Below are 18,672 nucleotides of genomic sequence, written 5' to 3'. Positions count from 1 at the left end.
CTAATACCCTCTTGCTGAAATACCCCCTTCCCCCAGGGTGGGTTGTCCCTTGCTGCAGCTCCTTTGACCACAGGGGTGTCCTGGTGTTCTTTGACTGGAAGCCGTGGGCCCCGTGCTCCTCCATGGGCACACTCAGTCACTCACAGCACTTCAACCCATCTCCAGGGGGACAGCTCTCCAATCTCTGTTTCTCGCCTTGACCTCTTCATTGGATCATACTCAAGTTTTCAAATGCCTGTCAAATATTCCCAGATGCCATGTTGCTAGAAATCCAAATAAAGTTTGTCCCAAACTAAACTCATCATCTTTTCCCCCTTAACATCTTCTCTGCTTCCTGCAGCTCCCATCTCACATAAATCTGTTCTCTCGGGCTTTAAGTAGGAAAGGAAACCTATAGAAGGGCTAAAAGTTGCTAGATAACATATCAGGAACACCAAAGCCCTTAACCAAGTGTGAAATTCTACTTGAGTATTGTCCAAAAAATTACTCTGACACTTGTTAAATATGGTAAGAAAGTCTATTCAAGAAGGGACCACTGCAATGGGGTTTTGCAGTAGGGGAGAGAGATCGGACTCAACCCCAAATAAGGACATGTGGAGATTTACTGGCAAGGAGCAGAGTGGGAGTCAGTGGATGGAACACGACATCAGAGCTGGGGGACTCTTGCTAGCACAACTCGACCGGATTCTTGCAGAAGGCAGGTGATGGTTGGTGATGAGGATGATAAGATATCAAGGGTGGAGAATGAGGAATTTGACCAAATATTGATGGTGGGAGATTTTCACTAAACTGACCCACCAGGATTCTTGCTAAAACTGAACTAAGCTGCCAAGGGTCAGAGCCCAAGTTTGGGGCCTGGTCCAGAAGACGCCTCAGAGGAGCCCAACCCAGGTTTGGTCAAGGAGACAGTCTTTGTCAGTATATGTGGCTTTATTATTCTTAATTTCATTTTCTTCCAATTTCAAACAAAAACAACAGAACAGCCAATGTTTAAAGTTCAAGGATATGGCAACACAAGATAATGATGTTCTTCGTATGTGAAGACTTAATTTTGGGGGAAAAATTGCCTAAAGCAGCTGTTTTCTTCCCATATGTTTCTGTTTAAAACGCTGAGAAATCCTAGCTTTGTAAAATTCATACTGACTTGTCCTCGCCGTTTGAATGATCCTTCCATCAGTGTAAATGGAAGGAAGATGCCACTTACTGAAATGTTAGTCGCAGGCGGCAAGAATACTATGTTCTTCTCTCATGTGCACCTCTCTGTCCAGGTCTTCAGCTCAGCGTTGAAAAGATACTTTTCCTCCTGCTTTATCTTCAGCTAGGACATGGGTAATAGCAGTATTTGACAATAATCTGAACAGATAGTTTCTGAGACTGGATTTCCATCAGAATCACTGGAGGAGTTCTTTTTCCTTCATTTCATGTTTTTCTTTTAAGAAACATAGATTCTCAGGTCCCCACAATGTGCACTATCCCTGAGATTCTAATTCAGAAGATTTGGGACTTGAGAAGCATGATCTGTGAATGAAAAACACAAAACAAGAAACTCTCCCAGGTGATATTGATGACCAGCAAGACTTAGAAATTACTTACTAAATAAAATGACTTATATTCTGGACATTGTCATTGGGTCAATACAATACATTCTACCTTACTACCCTTTAAAACATGAAAATAAAATATTACTTTTTATATAAAAAGTTAAAGACTAGGCCTTCCCTGGTGGTGCACTGATTGGGAGTCTGCCTGCCAATGCAGGGGATGTGGGTTCGTGCCCCGGTCCGGGAGGATCCCGCATGCCGTGGAGCGACTGGGCCTGTAAGCCATGGCCGCTGGGCCTGCGTGTCCGGAGCCTGTGCTCCGCAACGGGAGAGGCCATGGCGGGGAGAGGCCGGCGTACCGCAAAAAAAAAAAAAAAAAAAAGTTAAAGACTAGATAGAGCAAAATATTTAGAATGCTCTCTGTAAATGTTTAAAAATAAATAAAATCCAGTGTGTGTTCTTCTCAAGTTTTATCAAGGTGTTTCATTCATAATATTAAACAAAATTTCTTTTAAATACAATTTTTCTTAAAGTATCTCTTAGAAGCCCTTCCTAAATCTTGCTTCTGTTCCTAAGCTTCAGGACAGCCCTTATGAATAGTTCGTTTTTAAAAAACAAAGATGGGTGAGCTTTCTCTTGCCATTTCTGTTCTGCTTTTACTGATGGCGGCTGGTTTACCATCTCTTCCAGATCCTGTGCACACCTCCAGTAACCAATTAAAAAGATAGAATTTATTTTCACCAGATGGTAAGGTTCTTGGGGGCAGAATTATGTCTGTCCTTTCATTACTGTGTCCCCACTGCATTTAATAGCATCTGACCCGGAGTGTGTGTTGACTCTTTGTTAAAGGGGTGAATGTACAAATTTACAGTCGAGTAAGTGGACCTGATCTTCATGTGAGCAGCACAGATCATGACAGTCTTTTCTAACCAGAATGAAGTCATTTGTCCTCTCAGAAGTAAGAAATGTACCTAACCCCTCATATAAAGGGCGTCTCTCTGACATCAACTGTGATTTGAAAAGTTTATGACAGTGCTATCTACACAAATATGAGATCATGTGATGTCAGTAAGTATTGGATCACTGGTCACAAATGTATGTCTGGCTGCCTTGGAAAAGTTAGTGTAATGTAAGAAAACAGGCACTTCTGAAAAGCTAGATTCAAGACTCACATTTGTCCTAATTTAATTGCATGAAATTTTACTCTACCTTTCAGCTTTACCGGCCTCAGTTTCTTCCTGTGCAAAATACTTCTAAGGAGTAGGTTAAATTAAAGTTAACATTCTTAGCAATTCAATGATCTTTTCTTAGGAGAAAAGTTTAAACCACATGGCAGACAGAATAACATAAATCCAGTCTTTTTTTATTTTTTGGTAAAATATAGAAAAAAATGAGATGCCTATAGTCATCTGTTGATTTTTACGTAAAATGTCTTTTTCTTTGTTACTTTTCTTATTCTTATCCCTGTAGTTCTCTTTTTACTATTTCAATATCTTACACATGCTTCTATGAATTGCCTTTGTCCCATGATCCTGTGCTTATCAATCTTACGATTATCCTTTTCTTTCTAGATTTTAAGATTGGGGAGATCAGACACCAGGCTACTTTTATTTCTTTATCCACAGTATCTGATAATAATATAGGAGCTCAGTACAACTTTGATGATGAGATAAATGAATGAAGAAGTACAGGAATGAAGAAATGGATTGTCAATGAGAAAACAAAACAACAAAAGGAACTTACCACTATCTCAGCCTTTGAAACTTGGAAACATTTTATTATATTTTATATTTTTTAATTGTAGTAAAATACACATCACAAAATTTACCATCTTCACCATTTTTAAGGGTACATCTCAGTGGCATGAAGTACATTCACACTGTTGTGTGACCATCACCACTATCCACCTCCAGAACTTTTTCATCTTCCCCAAATGAAATTCTGTCTCCATTACATACTCCCCATCTCCCTGCCCCAAGCCCCTGGCAACCACTGGACCTTGGGTTGCTTCCACCTTTTGGCTGTTGTAAATAATGCTACTTTGAAGATAGTTGTTCAAATATCTGTTCAAAGCCCTGCCTTCAATTCTTTTGGTTAAACACCCAAAAGTGGAATTGCTGGATCATACAATAATTCTGTTTGATTTTTTGAAGAACCTCCATACGGTTTTCTGTAGTGGCTGCACCAAATTACATTCCCACCAACCGTGTACAGGGTTCCAATTTCTCCACGTCCTCACTACACTTTTATTTTCTGGGTTTTGATAGTAAGCATGCTAATGGGGGTGAGGTGGTGGCTCATTGTGGTTTTGATTTTCATTTCCCTGACGGTTAGTGATGTTGAGCATCGCCACATGTTCTTATTGGCCACCTGTAATACTTTATGTTTTTGATGAGGCGTTTATGGTAGTCAGCCCCATAGATGGTTATTTGAACTTCTTACAATTTAGTTGCTGTATTACTGCAAACAATTGCAGACAATTTAGTTGCTGTATTACTGCCCTGAATGGTTTGTTACTCTCACACGATTACATGTTGACCAGTTGTCAGTCTGGTGCCTGGAGCTTTGCGCCTGTCATCTCATTTGATTCTCCCCCAAACTGGGAGTGGCACATGCTGGTGTCCCCATTTTATAGACGAGGGTGACACAGGCTAAGTGACTTCTCCAAGGCAGCATGACTAGTTCCCAGCCCTGCTGGAAATCAAGCTCTGGGCCTCCGACACCAACATAGTTTATTTGGGTGAACAAGTTGTGCTCACTGTGTTGATAAGCCTCACAGGTACTCAACACTGTGAAAAAGCAAACCCCCCAACCACGTAACTGCTCTTTCCTACTTAGATCATCCCAAATAGGAGAGACCCCCGATGATGCCATGTGTGTCACAGGGAAGCCCTTTCGTGTCAGGGCATCCTAACCCTGACTGGTACCTGGGCACTTCACTTATGCTGACACACAGCCTAAAAAAGGTCTTTACATCTTAATTCAGATGGTCCTTCAGCTTGATTAATGCTGTTAAGTAAAATGCTGTTACGCATAAAGGAAAAAAATAAATAGGACCTAGCTAAGTGCTTTTTTATTAGCCTTAGGGCAAGTTCATTAACTATGCTGGAACTGTTTTGTGTAATTTATGCATTATGTGCATGTACGTGTAGTACCGGATAAAATAGATCATTGACTCAATTAATGATAGCAGTGCCACCTCCCCTACTGGGTTTAGGAATCTATCAGAGTTTCTGATAAATCTAGTCTTCAGTAGCTTATGCATGGGAGCGACCTTCCATCGAGAAACATATATTTGGGCTTGGAAAAGGTCAAAGTGCCCTTTTATAAGCAGAAAATGACTGAATCAGGATCATTAGCAGCTCTGAGTAATCCTATTATTCAGTCTTCCCCTCCCGCCCTTCCTGCCACCTTAGAATTGTATTTGAGACCAATTTCCTCAGCGTCTTCCTTTTCTGCTGGTTTAGCAGTCTCATTGTACTTCTTCTGGGTCAAAAAGCATTCTTAAAATGTTTTGGCACCAGGGACCAGTTTCGTGGAAGGCAATTTTTCCACGGATGGGGTAAGAGGGTGGGTTCAGGCGGTAATGCAAGCGGTGGGGAGCGGCAGATGAAGCTTCGCTTGCTCCCTAACCCGCCACTCACCTCCTGCTGTGCAGCTCAGCTCCAAACAGGGTCTGTGGCCTGGGGGTTGGGGACACTGGTACTAAACAATCCGTAGTCTTTAAGTAATAAATCATCAATACCCACATTTAAAACAACCAGAACAAACTTGCTCAATTAACTAAAACCATCAGTCTAGTCTTTAAAATTTTCATTTAATCATCTTAAAACACAGGAAAAGAATGTGTTAAATAGCAGATGAATTCCAAGAGTCATTATTAGAAACCCATAGTTCCACTGGTCTCACAAGTCCTAATACTTAAGTTAACCTTGAGGTAGGGGTTGCATTTGTACAGATGTTGGGGGGAGTTGGAGAGTGTATCTGGAAAAAGGCGGGGGATGAGACTGCGACTCGGGGAGGCTGCCCTGGAAGACCGGGGACAGTCACAGCACACTGCCAGGTAATGTGGTACCACAGCTTACATTCGCAGAGCTTCAGCAAAAAGATAGAGGAAAAGTGATGTATTAATTTCTTTAGGAAACTGACATAAATGTTTTGCACCATAAAATATATAAGAAGAAATTTGTGTGAGATTTGCAGCAAAAGAAAAGCTCAGAACATTTATAGGAACAGAAATTGACAAACAATATTGATGAATATATGGATTACATTACCTTTCTTTTTAAATAAACATGGCTTTCAGCCTAAAAGTAAAAAAGCCATTGGCACAAACGGCCTTGGATTTTCCTGAGCCTAAAATATTTGGAAAGCACTTGAAGGAATTTTCCTGAACCTTCTGCTACACTCACTAATCCCTACCTAAGCTACTCTTGAGTAAACTATTTTGAGAATGACTCATCCTGTACGTACACTTGCCTCCTTTCAAAACACCAGCCCTCTGTTTGTATCATCTTTAATTTCTTTCATCAGTGTCTTATAGTTTTCTGCATACAGGTCTTTTGCCTCCTTAGGTAGGTTTATTCCTAGGTATTTTATTCTTTTTGTTGCAATGGTAAATGGGAGTCTTTCCTTAATTTCTCTTTCAGATTTTTCATCATTAGTGTATAGGAATGCAAGAGATTTCTGTGCATTAATTTGGTATCCTGCTACTTTACCAAATTCATTGATTAGCTCTAGTAGTTTTCTGGTAGCATCTTTAGGATTCTCTGTGTATAGTATCATGTTATCTGCAAACAGTGACAGCTTTACTTCTTCTTTTTCCAATTTGGATTTCTTTTATTTCTGTTCTTGGATTGGAAGAATCAACATTGTGAAAATGACTATACTACCCAAAGCAATCTACAGATTCAATGCAATCCCTATAAAACTACCAATGGCATTTTTCACAGAACTAGAACAAAAATTGCACAATTTGTATGGAAACACAAAAGACCCCAAATAGCCAAAGCAATCTTGAGAAAGAAAAACGGAGCTGGAGGAATCAGGCTCCCAGGCTTCAGACTATACTACAAAGCTACAGTAATCAAGACAATATGGTACTGGCACAAAAACAGAAGTATAGATCAATGCCACAGGATAGAAAGCCCAGAGATAAACCCACATACATATGGTCACCTTATTTTTGATAAAGGAGGCAAGAATATACAATGGAGGAAAGACAGCCTCTTCAATAAGTGGTGCTGGGAAAACTGGACAGCTCCGTGTAAAAGAATGAAATTAGAACACTCCCTAACACCATACACAAAAATAAACTCAAAATGGATTGAAGACTTAAATGTAAGGCCAGACACTATAAAACTCTTAGAGGAAAACATAGGCAGAACACTCTATGACATAAATCACAGCAAGATCCTTTTTGACCCACTTCCTAGGGAAATGAAAACAAAAATAAACAAATGGGACCTAATGAAACTTAAAAGGTTTTGCACATCAAAGAAAACCATAAACAAGATGAAAAGACAACCCTCAGAATGGAAGACAATATTTGCAAATGAAGGAACTGACAAAGGATTAATCTCCAAAATTTACAAGCAGCTCATGCAGCTAAATATCAAAAAAACAAACAACCCAGACCAAAAATGGGCAGAAGACCTAAATAGACATTTCTCCAAAGAAGATATACAGACTTCCAACAAACACATGAAAGGATGCTCAACATCACTAATCATTAGAGAAATGCAAATCAAAACTATAATGTGGTATCACCTCACACGGGTCAGAATGGCCATCATGAAAAAATCTACAAACAATAAATGCTGGAGAGGGTGCGGAGAAAAGGAAACCCTCTTGCACTGTTGGTTGGAATGTAAATTGATACAGCCACTATGGAGAACAGTATGGAGGGTCCTTAAAAAACTAAAAATAGAATTACCATATGACCCAGCAATCCCACTACTGGGCATATACCCAGAGAAAACCATAATTCAAAAAGAGTCATGTACCACAATGTTCATTGCAGCTCTGTTTACAATAGCCAGGACATGGAAGCAACCTAAGTGTCCATCGACAGATGAATGGATAAAAAAGATGTGGCACATATATACGATGGAATATTACTCAGCCATAAAAAGAAATGAAATTGAGTTATTTGTAGTGAGGTAGATGGATCTAGAGTCTGTCATACAGAGTGAAGTAAGTCAGAAAGAGAAAAACAAATACCGTATGCTAACACATATATATGGAGTCTCAAAAAAAAAAAATGGTTCTGAAGAACCTAGGGGCAGGACAGGAATAAAGACACAGACGTTGAGAATGGACTTGAGGACACGCGAAGGGGGAAGGGTAAGCTGGGACAAAGTGAGAGAGTAGCATTGACATATATACACTACCAAATGTAAAATAGATAGCTAGTGGGAAGCAGCCACATAGCACAGGGAGATCAGCTTGGTGCTTTGTGACCACCTAGAGGGGTGGGATAGGGAGAGTGGGAGGGAGGAAGACTCATGAGGGAGGAGATATGGGGATATATGTATATGTATAGCTGATTCACTTTGTTATAAAGCAGAAACTAACACACCATTGTAAAGCAATTATACTCCAATAAAGATGTTAAAAACAAAAACACCAGCCCTTTTCACCAAGCCAGCTGCAGCCATGAGAACGGAAGATCTAATCTGCCCCTTTAACTCATTCAGGATCATGAAGTCCCATCACAGCAGAGGCCAGGAATGGTGCTGAGTTGGCTGGGTTGGGTGGCTCCTGGGTCAGCTTCTATGCATCTTTGCAAAGGTCCTTATCAGCCACTGAGATGAAAGAGCTGGTCTTCAAGGCCAGACAGCTGGATGCGAAGCTGGCACCTTCTCTTACTTGCCATGAGATCCTCACCAAATTCGCAGGGCTCAAAGCAAAATGAAAACGTGGGTTCCTTTGTTCAGAAAGCGTTAAGAATCTCCAGACAGCGAGGGCAGAGCACTGCACCAAGCCTGAACTATCTCTGATGTTCCTGTGTCCTTCAGCACAGGGATTTTTCTACCTCAGCTCCATGTCTTCACCCACGTAATTCCCCATGATCTGTCTGCATTACTGGGCCGTGGGAATTAGGACAATGAAGACAGCTCTCATTTACTAAGCTCGAACATGCCACAGTTTCTATGCTGAGCTTTCTACCTGCACTGTGTTTAATCTCTACTTGATGCCCCCCCCCACATGTCTCATGTCAGATGCAGAAATTGTCTGTGGTCCCTGAGCGATGGGCTCACCATCAGCAGCTCACTGCTCTTCAGTGACAGAGCAGGACCGGAACCCGGTTCTTTCTGTATCCAGCTCTGCTTTTCATCACCTGCCCTGCCCTCAAGAAAAGCTGATTCACAAGCAAAATCCTATCCTCAATTCCTTGCCCTAATGCTTTTTTTGTTTTTTAGTACATTGATTCACCTTGGAAAAATTTCTGTAAATGAGCAAATAAAGACTAGATACCGTGACCCTCTGAAAGCAAGGGTGCAGATGCAAGCAACTACATCTGCAGGGAGGGGAGGTGGAAGCAGGAAAGCATAGGTCTCATGAGCCCAGTTCCCTAGAATTTGGTTCGAGGAGTCCAGGGCCATCCTTCCAGCTGAGAGGTCCCCTGTTCCTCCTTCTCCTGCCCTTATTAAAAACAGGAAGCTTTGTTACATCTATAACACCTTTCATTTTCTAAGCTGGATTGATTCCTGATAAGCATTCCTTTTAATTATTCTTTAATGTTTATTGCCTTTTCTTATCAAAAAATGGTGGCATGTTTAAGAATTCTGTCTTTTTTTCTTTTTCTGAAGGAAATCATTGGTCCTTCTCTCTACCCGCTTCCTGCATTTCTGCCATTTGTGAAGTTGAGTTTCTGGGAGTGGGAGGGGACCTGACTACCCAGGACAGTTATACTGGAAGTGAATCTGGAATCTGGCTGGGCTTCCAAAACCACTCATCTACAAAGAGGTTTTATAGCCTTGTAAACAGCTGTGGCAGTAAAAATCTCCCTGTTCAAATGACCAAATAAAGTAAGATAGGACTAATTTGATTTTTTTTAAGTGGGCTTTTAGAAAATAAAAAATCATTAACCCTAATTAGGTTTAAGTTGCCTATTTAATGGGCTAATTTATTTATAACATATTATTTGTATAGGAATGGCATTTCCACTATACACCTCTGTGTGCAAATAACCAGTTTCAGTAAACTGGGTCTATGTCTGATGAGAGTGTATGTCTGTCCTTCATCCAGAGAGCAATTCCCTGTCCTCCTCCTTTCTTATGTCATTAACCTGTGCAATAAGGTCCTGTTCTTATCCACATTTCCACACACTACAGCCCAACCAGAGCCTGACTCAGTGCCTGAGTTGCAATGCATCGACTCCAGTAATAGGATCGCAGGTCTGATGCACAGACTTTCTCATTGAGTTTTTCTTTTCTTTTTTTGTCACACCATGTGGCTTGCGGGATCTCAGTTCCGTGACTGGGGATCGAACCCCAGCCACGGCAGTGACAGCACCAAATCCTAACCAGTAGGCCACCAAGGAACTCCCTCATTGAGACTGACGGGTGCAGTATCTGCTTTTCCCTTGCAGACCAAAGTAAGGGTTTTTGTCTTTCATTTTTATCTCTGAGACTGTCAGCTAATAATGTAGTTGTTCCAGGTATGGGTACGACCTGAAACTATAACTGAGTCACTGAATACCTCAGAAAAAGGAAGGCAAAAATGTCCGGGACAGACTGGCCTCATCCTCATCCCTCATGAATTATCCGTCACAGCAGTCGCTACCGAACAGAGACTCTCCAGCTCCCCGTAGAGTACCACACAAACTCTCTTCCACCCTCACCTGTAAAATTTTAATCCAGATGTTTCTTGTGTCTTAAACATAATCATAGCTGTGGGAATTCCTTGCCAAAATCTTGTGATAGTCTTTCCTACTACATTTTAACTCAATGTCCTCTTATTTTATGCTCAGACACGTGGAGAGGATTTGTTCACTGTCTCTTGCCCGTGATTTTTTTTTTTTTTTTTTGGCTGCTTTGGGTCTTTGTTGCTGCGTGTGGGCTTTTCTCTGGTTGTGGTGAGCAGGGGCTACTCTTCCTTGTGGTGTGTGGGCCTCTCATTGCGGTGGCTTCTCTTGTTGCGGAGCATGGGCTCCAGGCACGTGGGCTTCAATAGTTGTGGCACATGGGCTTCAGTAGTTGTGGTTTGCAGGCTCTAGAACACAGACTCAGTAGTTGTGGTGCATGGGCTTAGTTGCTTCGCGGCATGTGGGATCTTCCCGGACCAGGGCTCGAACCCGTGTCCCTTGCATTAGCAGGTGGATTCTTAACCACTGCGCCACCAGGGAAGCCCCCTTGCCCGTGATTTTGATCTTCAGCTGTGATTAAGTCTCCTAATGTTCACATACAACGTTATTTTATGACAAAGAAAAATATTCACAAAATGTGGTTAAATGAAAAAAAATAACCTCATATTTCTGGGGGAAAGCCAGCAAAAGGGGGGAAACAAGGCAGTTAAATAATTAAATATATGGAGAAAGTATAGTGGGAGGATGACACATGCCAACATTAATCGTCACTGCCCCAGGTCCCAGAAGTAAGAGGGTAGTCTGTTAGGTTTCTTGCCATGTTTTGAAAGCTCTGAACATATTTTGGAATTATAGCATTAATGTTGTAATCATTAAAATACTACAATAAATTGAATAAAGAGATTGATTAAAGTCAGACCAAGGGAGCATTCTGAACCTGAGTTCAGACCCTGGTGGGCTGATTCTGAATTGGTAGGTCTTTCCACGCTACACTTCTCTGTCTGGGCCATGTGCTCACAGGCTGGTGGGGGAGGAAAGGAGGGTGCAATTCACTTCTCTCCATTTCCAAATGCCCTACTGGGATCAGAATTACTGCCTAAATGACCAAACAGCTTGACGTGTGTTAATATCAAAAGATCTAATTTGAGCTAACAGGATTGTATTCAGCAATCAGTAGGGCTGGGGTTAAGGTTTGATTTGAAGAGGGAGAGGATGCGTAATTATGGCCATACCTTTGTTAAGACCGGCTTGCCTTATTCTAATTATAAATGTTTTTAACAAATTGCCACTGTGAACACTAGTTTAGGTCAAGTCTTGGCCACTGAATTCAAGAATTCCCAACATAATACCAGCTACATGCTAGACAGACTGTTTGATTCAAATTTATTCAGTGTCTGAATCTCAAATGATTTTCCATCAAAGGGATACTCCTAAATTCAGTCTCTCACCCGTCCCTTAACAATTCCCTCCAGAGAGAGAGACAGAGAGACAGAGAGAAGGAAGTGAGGAAGGAAAAGCCCATTTTGTAGCATTTGTCCACTCACCGTCCATGGCCAATTTCAAGCCACCACGGTGACATCACTGACCTCAGAGCTGGAAAGGAACGTGCTCCGTGGGCCCTCCTGAGTTGGTGTGAACTGGTTCCAGCACATCACTGGACACAACTCCAACGTTGTTGCTGAGGATTTCCTGAATTTCAACCTCTCTGTGAAAACAGAGGAGCTACGTGTAATCAAAAATTGTATTACAAATCAAAGAAGATCTAAATAAGAGGAAAACCATGCTGTATTCAAGGATTGGAAAATCCAACCTAGTAAAGGTACCATTTGGCCCCAAATTGATCTCTGCAATTCCTATCAAAATCACAGCACGTTGTTGTGTAAATATAGACAAGTTTACTCTAAAACTGATATGGAAAGAAAAAGAACCTAGAACAGTTAAAACAATTTTGAAAAAGGAGAATAAAGTGACAGTATGCACATTACTTGACTTTAGAACAGGACTTGTTAAAAAGCTACAGTAACCAAAACAGCATGATGTTGGCAAAGGGTTGGACACATAGACCAATGAAACGGAGTAGAGATCCCAGAAATAGGCCCACACAAACACACCAGGTTTTTGTTAAAGGAGCAAAAGCAATTTAATGGAGGAAAAGTAGTTTTTCAAAAAATGCTGCTGGACATTTGGGTTGGTTTCACTTCTTGGCAATTGTGAATAATGCTCCTATGAACATGGGTCTGCACATATCCCTTCCAGACCCTGCTTTCAATTTTTTTAGATAAGCAAAATATGGTATATACTCACAATGGAGTATTATTCAGCCATAAAAGGGAAAGAAATTCTGACACAGGCTATAACATGGATAAACCTTGAGGACATTATGCTCAGTGAAATAAGCCAGTCACAAAAGGACAAATACTGTGTGATTCCACTTACACGAGGTACCCAGAGTAGTAAAATTCTTAGAGACAGAAAATGGAATAGCGGCTGCCAGGAGCCAGGAGGTGGAGGAAATGGGGAATCCTTTTTAATGGGTACAAAGTCTCAGTTTGGGAAGATGAAAAAATTCTGGAGCTGGATGGTGGTGGGGGCGGCACATCAGTGCGAATGTACTTAACGCCACTGAACTGTCCACTTTAAAATGGTTAAGATGGTATATCTTATGTTACGTGGTGGAACTATAACATATATAGAGAGAAAAAATAAAAAACAAAAACCTTGACCTAAACCTCACGCTTTGTAAAAATTTAGCACAAAAAGAGTCATAGATTTAAATGTAAATATAAAACTGTAAGACTTTAGGGAGAAAAAATAGAAGACAGTCGTCTCAGGATCTAGGGCCAGGCAGAGTTCTGAGACCTACAACAGCATGAGCCATAAATAGAAAAAAATAATAAAGTGGATTTCATCAGAATTCAAAACTTTTGTGTTGTGAAAATCCCGGTTTATGAAGATGAAAAGACAAACCACAAGCTGGGAGATACTATTTACAAACCACATGTCTGAGAAAGGACTTGTATCTGAAAGATGGGAAGAACTCTCAAGTCTCAACAGTGAAAAAAACAAATAACCCATTTGGGAAGTGAGCAAAGACATGAACAGACATTCACTGAAGAGGAGACATGGGTGGCAAATAAGCAACATAGGACACTTACATTGAAATAGTCAGCACCAAATGCTGGCTGGCAAGGATGCAGAGAAACTGAATTCCCATTCATTGCAGGTGGGGATGAATGTGGTGTGGCTGCCCTGGAAAACAGCTTGGCTGTTTCTTGTAATACTAGCGTGCACTCTCCCTAAAACCCAGCAGTTGTGCTCTTGGGCGTTTATCACAGAGAAATCAAAACTGACGTGCACAGAAATGCTGTACATGAATGCTCATAATGGCTTTCTCTGTAAGACCCAAAAAACTGGAAACAACCCAAGTTTCCTTCAGTGGGTGAAAGCTTACCCATTGGGGTTCATCTATAGAATGGGACCCAATCCACCAATAAAAAGGAACAAACCCATGGTACATGCAGCAGCCTGGATGGACCCCAGGGGCATCTTGCTTGGTGGAAAATATCAAACCTGAAAAGGCACTATTCCTGAAAGATTCCATTTTTGAAACCTGGAAATGGCCCTAGAGATGCAGAGCAGGTCAGTGGTTGCCAGGGAACCATGATGGCGCAGATATAAAGGGGCAGCTGGAGGGGCTCCTCTGTGATTGTGATTGTGGTGTTGGTTACAGAGACTATTCACGGGAGAAGATGGCCTGGGACACACACACACACACACACACACACACACACGCACGGCAACTGTATGAAGTGAGGGATGTGCTGATTATCCTGACTGTAGTCACCACGTCACAATATATACTTCTATCAAAATATCACGTTTTACACCTTAAGTTCATACAACTTGTATATGGTCAATGATACCTCAATAAAGCTGTAAAAATAAAACCAAAAAAAAACTAAGAAAAACATAAATTAAATGTGTTATTTACAAAACACATCTAGGTAAGCTTTATTTTTAGGAGAGGTGGGGCTGATGCCCTGAAACCCACAGCAGCACAACCCGAAGCCCCAGGACACTTTCCACAACCCGAAACCCCGGGACACATCCCACAGCACAATTCCTTGGCGTCAGATACTATTTACTAACGTATCTAAAGTGACCCTCTTGAAAAAAATATTTTGGTCATTTATTCTGGTTTTCCACTTTTTGCTATTACTCAAAGACTTCTACAACAACAACCCAAACCTCCCAAGCCTCTCTCGGGTGTGTCCTTTTCTAAGTCAGATGCTCCACCCGGGGCGGCTCTGGCAGGGAGGATGGGGTGGAGGACAGAGGATGGAGGCTCCACAGGACAGCTGAGCATGGGCTGGGGGCAGGGTCTCCAGGACCCTGAGATTAAGCTGGGACCCAACAGCAGTAGAGGAGCCCTTCCAGAGAACAGCAGAGGGGGTGCCCCTTCCCTTCTGCTGGGGCGGTTCCTCCCAGCCCCTTCCTCTGCTCTGCTCCTCCAGGGGGCATCCACTTGGCCTGGGGCCCCCCAGCTCCACATTAGCAGCTGTCACTCTCCCCTCCCTCTGCCCCTGGCAGTATCCCGCCATTGTGCTGGCAGCCACAGGCCACTAAATCGGATGAATAAATAACCTTCTGATTCAGAAATGTGACACACTTGGCAAGGGGCAAATGGTGCATGTTTCACTAAGTGTGAAAATATTGTCAGGGCTACTACAGAGTGGAGACAAGTTGCAGAAATGGCATACAAATGTCACCTAGAGAGCTTCCTGGGAAATGCATTCTGAAAACCAACTATTAGGTCTGCATGTGGCTCTTAAAAATGTCTTACTATTGATATTACTATTAAACTCATCTGAGAAGTAACCGGAGAAATGTCCCCACATCAGTTACTCTGCAAAGAGAGACCCAGGGATAGAAGCAGGAATGAAATCTCTGTCTCAAGGAGGGGGATTCCCTTTAATTTTGGAAGAAAAGGGGATACAGGAGAAATGTCTTAGATCTAAATTTTTGTCTTCCAAACTAGTTTCCAGGAGATAAGTGTCTACAATCCTTCAGTGGATAATAAAGCAGATTGTCTCTGACCTGCACGGAGCCGCACCACCAGCTCACACAGATCCTGCATGAAACACAGCCCTGCACAACACACGAGGGTATAATTACCGTCTGTGCAAGTCCGTCCTTGGAAATTCAGTTGACGCCGAGCAGAGAGCACCACCAGACAGCCATATGGCGTTCCCTCTCCCACGGCGATATTTTTATTCAGAAATTACCGTGCAGGCCCTGATTTTTGGCTGCCGGATTCCTAAATCTGCCTTGTGAGGCCTCCTTGCCGTGCTGCATCTCAAGAGCTGCCTTTGGATACAGGGGGAAATGATTCATAATTGAACCAAAGAGATTCTTTTAATGAACTTGCCCCAGGGGATATCAAGCTCTTTTTATGAGCAAGTTTAATGAATCATAATGAATTTCATCATACGAAACAATGTGGATCCACCATAAAGAACTCAGGAAGTGAAGTGGTCTGCACTCGAATGGGAAGAAGCACAGGGAATTATTTGGAACCCACGGGCACAGAATGAAAAGAGAGAGTGTCATATATGGAGCTTAAATATTGGGAAGGGGCTATATAAATACAACATACATGACGTCTAAAGTAATTTCAGCAAAAAACAATTCTATGTACAAATTATTTATGGTACTCTTCTATAAGGGCTCTTATAGCTTGTTTTCAAACTCTGTTTTTAAGAGAAAAGGATTCCTTCCCTTTAAGACCCTGTTCAGATGTCTACTCTGTGGTGTAATCTTTTCCAGACCCCCCTTCCTGAGTCTTCAAATATCTGTGCTCCCCCAGCCCTGAGGCCTTGGCTCTGCAGGCACAGTGTGGTGGCACTGCCTCTGCCCTCAGACTAGATCAGTAACTCCTAAGGTCACCGGAACATGAAGCGCTACCCTCCCCTCGAGGAACTTAAACCCAGCGGGAGGCCGACAAGTGAGCAATTACATAACACATTTTTGTAGGTTGCAGTGATGGAAGGAGTGTAGGGAAAGCATTTTGCCACCTTGTCAAACAGAACAGGCATTATGGAAACTATATTAATGTGAAACGTGATGGGGGTGCCTGCCCACCAGAAACACTCTGGATCCTTCTCTGTCCTGCTCTGTGCCCCAGGAAGCTTGTCCTGGGGCCTGCAATAACGGCCTCCCTGGCTCTGGGGGAGCCCCGGGTGAGAGACGGCGGAGGGAGATCTGTGGGTGGGGGGCGAGAGGTGGGGTTCCTCACGCCCCTGCCTCCGCAGTGTTGGCCTCGGGTGCCTCCCACCCCTTTTCCTTTCCACATCTCAGCATGCAACCCCTCTGTTAAATATCCCTTAGTTACGCAGCTCTAGCGGCTCCCCGTTTCCACAGGATGGATAAGAATGAGCAGATGAGAGGCGGTGCCGGGCAGTGGGCACAGTTCAGGGGGAGAGTGCTCGGCCTCTGGTTAGGTGTCAAGCAATTCCATTGCCTGGGACACAGAGCAGATGAGGCCCAGGAAAACCAGGGAGCCAGCAAGATACATGTGGGGATCCTGGGTGCCCTGCTGAGGAGCTGGGAGCTTACCCTAAAGCCTAGAGGCGGATTACAGGGTGGACCAGCAAGCAGTTGCTCTGGGAACAATCTTTGGAATAAGCTGGAGAGACACTGTGCACTAACCCTGGTTTCCTCTGTTTTACTGCTTTACGCAACTGGGAAGCGACCTTCATGGCAAAATGGTTTAGCGAAATGTCATCAACCCCCGCTCAGCCAGCGCAAACCAAGACTTCGGAGGCATCTTTGTGATGCCTTGTTCTGGATTTTCAGTACAACCGCAGGACATGCCAAAAATAAAATTTAAAAAAAGGATACTAAAGTAACAAAAGATTTGTTTAAAATAGGGAAAGACAGTTCTGTATAAGATGATTAGTTCGTTAATATTTAGAGCATCTAGTAAATCCCTTATTGTATACAGAACAGGCAATAATCTTTGTTAAAATCTTTGTTAACAGGGTTTCTTTCTCCCTCATTAAATAAATGTTGAACAAGTTTTAAAGAAAGTGGATTTGAGGGTTGCCAGGTTACAGGCTTAAATGCGGCACTTGTATGTCTCATGCCGGTCCCGCTAAAAGATAAAGGGAACTCATCAGAATGTTCTAAGAAATGGGTTGACCAGATTCATTTCCATTTTAGAAGGACTGTGTGGCTCCTTGAGGAGAACAGTTTGAATTTGGACCGGCTGATGAGGACCTGGGACTGGGGCAGTTAGGAGACTATGGTCTTTATCCTCATGGTGAACAAACGCAGGTGGAAGCAATGGAGATGGTAACAAGGACTGTGGAGGGAAGGGCCGTGAGGGCTCCAGGATGGCCCCAAGTCCCCATCTGAGCACCTGGGGGAATGTCAGTGCCAATTCCAAGGGTGTGTCAGGGCCCCTGACACCAAACATCTGGCAATTTGGAAACTAAAACATATGGGCAAAAAACAGGAAGGGGAAATATCTTTATTTAGATATCCCAACTACAAACATTTTGGTCCCTTGGACGTGTTATTTCTGTCTGGATATTTAAGAAGTGTGTGGGGCTTCCCTCGTGGCACAGTGGTTAAGAATCCACCTGCCAATGCAGGGGACACGGGTTCGAGCCCTGGTCCGGGAAGATCCCACATGCCATGGAGCAACTAAGCCCGTGCGCCACACTACTGAGCCTGCGCTCTAGAACCCGCGAGACACAACTACTGAAGCCTGCGCATCTAGAGCCCGTGCTCCGCAACGAGAGAAACCACAGCAATGAGAAGCCCGTGCACCACAACGAAGAGTAGCCCTGGCTCACCGCAACTAGAGAAAGCCCATGCACAGCAACGAAGACCCAATGCAGCCATAAATAAATAAATTAATTTTTTTAAAAAAAGAAGTATGTGGCTATTTTTAGGTTGTATCTGCTTTCCCGTGGTTTCGTACCTAGAAGAGATGAAAGCTGCTGGCATTCGGGTCACATACCTTCCTTGGAAAAGAAAGAAAATGCAGTTGAGTTTAGGACTCCTTGAATAATGGGATTAAAGATGGGAAGCTGAGTTAACCACAGTGAAATAAAGAGCGATGGCACGAAGATGAAAACAGGAACTGTCTGGTGGAGGTGTTAGGACCGCAGGCAGGGCAGGTGGGCTGGGTCGGTGTCCAGGAGGGGGGTGGGCTTTGAGCACAGCATGTGCAGCTGCAGAACCGAAGGCGAGGTCTGGGGTGCTGCTCTTGCTGTCTGGGATCCAGAGGCCTCCATGGGACTCCAGGCGGAG

Source organism: Delphinus delphis, chromosome 2 (assembly GCF_949987515.2).
Source record: "Delphinus delphis chromosome 2, mDelDel1.2, whole genome shotgun sequence".
Taxonomy (NCBI): Eukaryota; Metazoa; Chordata; class Mammalia; order Artiodactyla; family Delphinidae; genus Delphinus; species Delphinus delphis.
This window is presented reverse-complemented; position numbering follows the sequence as displayed.